This window comes from Macrosteles quadrilineatus, unplaced genomic scaffold, assembly GCF_028750875.1.
Source record: "Macrosteles quadrilineatus isolate MER2022 unplaced genomic scaffold, UCM_ALF_1.0 Scaffold_8__2_contigs__length_117827958, whole genome shotgun sequence".
NCBI classification, from domain to species: domain Eukaryota; kingdom Metazoa; phylum Arthropoda; class Insecta; order Hemiptera; family Cicadellidae; genus Macrosteles; species Macrosteles quadrilineatus.
The window spans coordinates 407262-415274 of record NW_026542601.1 but is presented as its reverse complement, the minus strand read 5'-3'; positions in this window follow the sequence as shown (position 1 = coordinate 415274).

The following is an 8013-nucleotide window of genomic DNA, read 5'->3' as shown; positions in this document are numbered from 1 at the left end:
CGTGATATCGATGTCCTTGGTGGGCGAACGTTGTTGGTTCAGTATTGTAATACAATCGTCAGCGCGTGATATCGATGTCCTTGGTGGGCGAACGTTGTTGGTTCAGTATTGTAATACAATCGTCAGCGCGTGATATCGATGTCCTTGGTGGGCGAACGTTGTTGGTTCAGTATTGTAATACAATCGTCAGCGCGTGATATCGATGTCCTTGGTGGGCGAACGTTGTTGGTTCAGTATTGTAATAGAATCGTCAGCGCGTGATATCGATGTCCTTGGTGGGCGAACGTTGTTGGTTCAGTATTGTAATACAATCGTCAGCGCGTGATATCGATGTCCTTGGTGGGCGAATGTTGTTGCTACAGTATTGTAATACAATCGTCAGCGGGTGATATCGATGTCCTTGGTGAGCGAACGTTGTTGCTACAGTATTGTAATACAATCGTCAGCGCGTGATATCGATGTCCTTGGTGATCGAACGTTGTTGCTACAGTATTGTAATACAATCGTCAGTGGGTGATATCGATGTCCTTGGTGGGCGAATGTTGTTGGTACAGTATTGTAATACAATCGTCAGCGCGTGATATCGATGTCCTTGGTGATCGAACGTTGTTGCTACAGTATTGTAATACAATCGTCAGTGGGTGATATCGATGTCCTTGGTGATCGAACGTTGTTGCTACAGTATTGTAATACAATCGTCAGTGGGTGATATCGATGTCCTTGGTGATCGAACGTTGTTGCTACAGTATTGTAATACAATCGTCAGCGGGTGATATCGATGTCCTTGGTGATCGAACGTTGTTGCTACAGTATTGTAATACAATCGTCAGCGGGTGATATCGATGTCCTTGGTGATCGAACGTTGTTGCTACAGTATTGTAATACAATCGTCAGCGCGTGATATCGATGTCCTTGGTGATCGAACGTTGTTGCTACAGTATTGTAATACAATCGTCAGCGGGTGATATCGATGTCCTTGGTGAGCGAACGTTGTTGCTACAGTATTGTAATACAATCGTCAGCGCGTGATATCGATGTCCTTGGTGATCGAACGTTGTTGCTACAGTATTGTAATACAATCGTCAGCGCGTGATATCGATGTCCTTGGTGATCGAACGTTGTTGCTACAGTATTGTAATACAATCGTCAGCGGGTGATATCGATGTCCTTGGTGATCGAACGTTGTTGGTACAGTATTGTAATACAATCGTCAGCGCGTGATATCGATGTCCTTGGTGATCGAACGTTGTTGCTACAGTATTGTAATACAATCGTCAGCGGGTGATATCGATGTCCTTGGTGATCGAACGTTGTTGCTACAGTATTGTAATACAATCGTCAGCGCGTGATATCGATGTCCTTGGTGATCGAACGTTGTTGCTACAGTATTGTAATACAATCGTCAGCGCGTGATATCGATGTCCTTGGTGATCGAACGTTGTTGCTACAGTATTGTAATACAATCGTCAGCGGGTGATATCGATGTCCTTGGTGAGCGAACGTTGTTGGTACAGTATTGTAATACAATCGTCAGTGGGTGATATCGATGTCCTTGGTGGGCGAACGTTGTTGGTACAGTATTGTAATACAATCGTCAGCGTGTGGTATTGATGTCCTTGGTGGGCGAACGTTGTTGGTTCAGTATTGTAATTCAATCGTCAGCGCGTGGTTTTGACAGACCGGGAATTGGTTTGTTTGGATACAAATTAACTATGTTTGCACTCAGAGCTATCTGCTAAACTGTATTTTTACCTTTACCATCACAAGGTTAAAACATCAAAGTGGAAAACAATTATAATCAAGACTATACTTACCCAGGGAAAAAGTTATGCGCTAAACTCATATTTTATGTTGGGACAAATTATACATTTTATGTGTAAACTTTGATCTCTTGTTGTTTAGTATAATTTTTTCCATGTTTTAGTTTGATATATGTTTTTGTAGAGCTGAGCGTACTTTTGCTATTTTCTTCCCGTTATCCCACAACGTTATGATTACTACTATATATCCTTAAAAGCTATTGTAAGGATTTTGATGTAATAGCGTTTTGAAAAAAATATTTTGTTTGATAATTGTATGACATTATCTTATATTTGTTATTTCCGCACTTAAAAACAACCTTTAAACCACGCTATCAATTATATTTTATTTAAATGTATCAATATACAGCATGTCGCACATTTTATACAAAAACCTTCCAGTATTCATCACAAATATAACAATGCTACTTACATTATGTACATTTAGTCACACTGTAATTTTAAACTGTTGAAATTAGTACACTATTCTTGATTATCGTTGCCAAATGGAAAAACATTCTATTAAACCTAAAACCACTTGACTAAGGTAAAGTTTATAAAAAACTCCGAAATCTTGTAACTTCAAATAATATTCCTTATGCATCTTGCTATAAATCCTAAAGCTATATCGTTATAAAAACGTTCAACATTAGTAATTTGGATTTGACGTAAAGTAAAGGTAAAAGAAAAGAGGGTGTTTGTTTAAATCTCAGCGTTAAATCTTTCTTTGACCTTTGCGCTTAGAAAGGTCGTTGATTTACAAACCGAAATAGAATCTTGCTGAGTTTTACTTAAACATTACACTTTCAATTACAAGATTTTATGTTGAAAAACTAGAATAATTAGCCTTGTCAACTGCTTAGTTGTAGTGTCCAGGAATATTATAGTTTGAGGTTTTGCCAAGCAGACCAAAGAAGAACTTCATCTTCCACTTATTTACTTGTTTTTAACCACTGTTAAAAACATACTAGAGACAATATATTTACATGGTTTAGTTTTTTTTTTAGTCGAGGAAGGTAAATACATACACGATGTTGTAAGTTAAATTGCTTTAGGCTTTGTTTATTGGTATTTACGGATGTGATCGAAGCCATCTTTAAAATAGTAATTGTTATAAAAACAAATGTACGGTAGACAATTATGAGACAATAATGAGATGTTGATGAAACTTATCCAGCCAACGTGTGCAATGCCAACAAAAAAGCTCTCTGAAACTTTAGATTTTTTAGGTTTCGTTGAACATTGACATCGGCTCCATTTCGGACAAACATCGACGCACAAAACAACTTTTCATTCTTTGTAGTAGCCATATTATTACACAGGTCTGCTACAGTTAAGCATGTAGAAGAACAAAACATAACCAAATCAAAACCAATCTATGAATAACGCTCTTTACTAAAAAAAACATACAAAAATATAAATGATTAAAATTTAATTAAAAAAAATTAATAGTGGAAAAGATAACTCTTCTATAAAGAATTAGTATACTTAGTTTAAGTCCAGGAAACTGCTTTGGTCGATGTAGTATTCTAAGGAGTTAAGTGAGCGCCTGTTCCATTATGTATTGTGTAAAGAGGCTTCCTACAGTACTTGGCTTTGACTTGAATCTCTAGCTTACCACACAATCTCTATAACTATCAACTGAAACACTTAGTAGATAGCACAAGTCACTGTTTATAATTGAAGATAAATAATTTAATATGCGTGAATTGAGATCTATAACTACTTGAATAAGACAAGGGCAAAAGCATGTCTGAAAAACCTTTGTATTGCAGAACTGATTACTGAAAGAGTTCATTTTAGGATTACTTCATTTACTGTTTTAGAAAATCTATGGTGTGTGATTAATACTTTGAATTATTTAGTAGTTTTGACCTGTTGTGCGTTCAAATAAATAATGTAGTTGTTATAACTTCTCCAAGACTACAACATTTCATTTATAAATATATTTTTTATCATAATATGTTTCTATTGTCTATGTTTTCTAAATATTCATAATTTAGAATTAGTTTGGAGTTAACATGCGTGCGTGTTAAAAAAAAATAATTAGAGTAATTTTAGTAGTCGCCGTTGACACATTCATGTTATAACAGAATATATCATGATATAACATGTATCGTGTTATATATATTTATATAACCTATATGTTTACATGTCATTTACACATTTATTCATACTCAAACACAACGTTTGCACGTAACAATATTAGATCACATAACCAAGAAGTAATTTATTCATGGGCACAATAGTCCAGCCTTATTTGACAACGAGATGAGGATTAAATAATTATTAAAAATGGCGGAAGAAACTAGAAGACACAGTTGAAAATAGAAAAAGTTATCATCGAGAAACTTAGTTCTTTATAAATTAATTATCTTTGGTTTTATTTATAATAGAATTTACCCTTGTATTTTTAGCCTAGCAGATCAAATTCCTAATTTTAACAAAATTCCTTGCTCTATTATTTAAGTACTTCCCGTATTCAGTTAAAATATGGTGGCATTTAAATTCCATTTTCTATAATTAAACCATTTTACAATGTCTAATTTGATCGAATATTTTTTGAGTAAGTAAGGAAAGTAATAATCTAAACCCGTCACGAAATGTTGAGTCAAGGTAATATCAAATCACTGACTTTAATAGGATCGCCGCCCAGAATACGTAATTCCTAGATTATATTGGGTAACTTACCAAATGTACGGAAATGATGACGTAACAGATGCTTGTGGATTTTAAAGTATAAAATACTTACTTACATAACATTATAACAAAAAACGAAAATGCAAATAAGTATTTGCCATTGTATTATGTATTAAATCAGGTAGGGCTGTTTTTAAAGGATACATTACACGAATTATTATGTATATTGTCATGATGAAAATGGATTTTTCGGCACTATGGACGTTACTAAGATGCAGTAGTGAAGGAGTCAGTTATATATATAAAAAAAAATAATAATTCTGCACAAAGATTGTTAAATCCTTATGCAAACTAACTATTTTTCAACAATCTCACACTGATGGAAGAATATTTAAAACGTCTAACAGCACCGAATAGTTAAGAGCAGTCGTATTTTACGGAAATTAAATAAAAGAAACGTATTATAACACTTAAAACATATATTTACGCTTATACTGTTACTCACAAGACGGTAAATATACAAAACAGATGGTACGTGGTGATCGATTTCGATTGGACACTCCAATCATCATCAGACCCAATAGGCGAATGTATTTTGTGGTATCAAGACTTATTTTGACCCCCCAGACATAAAACAAATAAGAGTATTAGACAACATATTTCAGTAGGCTATTAATCCCATGCGGGAAAATGCGAATTTAGGACAGCAAATATTCTGAAAATTTTGGTACTTAATTCAATACGAGGTATAGTTACATTAATATTGAGGTGTTCAAAATGGTCTGTATGCTGCCCTTGACAGTTTAATCAAACACATTTTAAAACACTGATATAGGCCTACATATTATACAGGGTGATTGATATAAGTGTGCCAGCTGTTTTATTCGAAAACCATAAGAGATATCAAAAAAAGTTAAATGGTTAGTGCCTTGGACTTTTGATTAAAAAAATTGTAGTAAAGTAGAAAAAATTATTTTAGCCGCCATTTTTCCAATATGGCCGCCAACTTAGATTTTTCTTATGGAACACCCTGTATTTTATGACGTATTCTGGTAGAAAATGTAATTTTAAGACGATTTTATTCTTGTGATTTTTGTCATAAACCTAACCGTTTCAAAGATAATAATGGTTTAAGTTGTGAAATTTTGAATGGTTTTCGAATAAAACAGCTGGCATGCTTGCTTAGGCCTGTATCGAAACTCTCTCATGCAAAAATGCCCTATTTAATTCTCGAAAAAACAAATAAATTTCGGATGTAAATTTCGTAAAAGTCGAATTGAACAACAACAAATAAATTGGAACCAAAACAACAATTAGAGTGCTTCATCTTGGTGTCTAAAACAACAGTTGGAGTTGTAATGCAATCAAGAGTTTGCTGTGTTGACAGACCAAGAATTATTTCATTTGTATACAAATTATCTACGTTCGTCCTCAGGGATGATGCTTCTGCAGGTTTTGGCTTTATTTTTATTGTACCCTTATTACATACATTTTGTTTGATTAGTCTGTAGATGTCTGTTTTATCCAATTATACATCGAAGATTTTATGGTTAACGTAGAATGTTAACTAATTAATTAATTAATTGTGGTTGGTTAATTAATGTGATAGCATATCATTTTTTATATTATATCTTAGGGAAAATGTGTAACAGTGTCATGAATATAAACATTTTTTTACAATTCAATATTGTATACAGGGTGATTGATATAAGTGTGCCAGCCGTTTTATTCGAAAACTATAAGAGATATCAAAAAAAGTTAAATGGTAAGTGCCTTGGATATTTTATTTAAAAAAATTTTAGTCAAGTAAAAAAAATTATCACTATCAATACATTTACACAAGTAATACACAATACCCAAGTTGTAATTGGATGCATCAGAAATTACTACTAACATTTTGTAGCACAAACACTTCTTACATTCTGACAAAATCCTCATCATATGGATTAGCGGACGACAACTTCAATGTTAATTTCGTCCGATTCATGTAGGAGCGTATTAAGGTTCACAATTGTTTATGGTTTTTTTTTTCACTTATGCAAATAAAATGATCTAATTACAAAATAACTGTAGCCTAAGAAAAATATTTTTTCGATGCAAGCACTTAATGTCACTAACATGAACCACACAATAATATACAAGCTGCAGATTGTACACTGGAATAGGAAGTCTACTGTTATCATCCAGAGTCAATGGTACATTAGAAAGACTAAAGACACGTGAATAAGACTAATTTCCCAAGTCTGAGGTTGTATACATTTTTATCTGAATGTATATAATTTTAAACAGTTGCCAAATAATCATAGTAATTTGTTATGACAATTTATATAGTTACAATGTTGAAAATCCTCATTAAAATTCTAAATGTTTGCAAAGTAGTTCTCACCACCACCACCGCAGCACTTAGCAGCACTGTCGCCTTACAATGTCTCCGTGTTGTCTAATTAACTTTAGCAAACTGAGGAGAGGTTTTAATTAGGTTGAATATGGTTACCTTCTGTGGTTTTAAGCGAACATGTTTTCATTTGACCAAACTCTTTGGCTTCAGCACTGAGCTTGTAAAATAAATTATGGTAATTTGTGGACGGGCAAATATATGGTTAAAAGAATCCACCAACCTCTTAAAAATCCCCGGGCTACAGTTCAACGACCGAAATGAAGCCAATATTAGAAAACGAGTGAGAGCCAAAACGAAACTTTTCGCCTGCAGGTGAATTAAATTTCTTCTTCATACTGCGACACTCATTAAGCTCACTTAGCAGCTTATTTTCAAATCGTAAGTTACTTACAAATACTTTTAAAATATTAAAATATACAAATACCTTACAAATAACCTTTAAATACAAATACCTTTTTAAATGGTTTATTTCTGCTTTTACATTTAAGATACGAACCCCTTACATAGATGCAATATGCATAACTCAGTCAACACAATAATGAATTCTCTATTTATTACTGAAAGTCTTTTACTTTTTTATTCGATTATACGTTGATAGCCTAGCAAATTCGTAGTAAAATATAATATGAAGATAATCACGACCACGTTTAATGCTCCGATAATTTATTTGTTAATCACAACGAAATCAGCTGATGAATTATACAGCCATGAGAATGTACAGCTATTATTTTTCTCTTCTCCAATTGATTTTTTTTGGCACATACAGAAAACGAGCGGTCTTTGCCCTGCAACGCATGTATGACAAACAGCCGTATGACGAAAATTACTTAAAACTAGTCCACTGGTTATTCCAAAAAATTGTTCAAATTGATAAAAATGTGATCGTATCTTTAATAAGAATGTTTTGTGTTCATAACATGCTATATTGAGTATTTAATAACATTAATACTGGACAGTTGAATAAATACGGCAACAGCTGTTCGTAAATAACTGAATAAGAAAATGGAAAACATTTTGGGAGATAACTTTATGAACAATGCATATTTTGGGGATTTTAAAATTAGTTAGCCAAGGGAATAGTACAGGATAATGAAAAATATACTCGTAGTTTCTTCGCGAGGGCAGAAACTTGTGTTCGACACTCACTCATTTTCTAATCACGTTTTCACCTCGGTC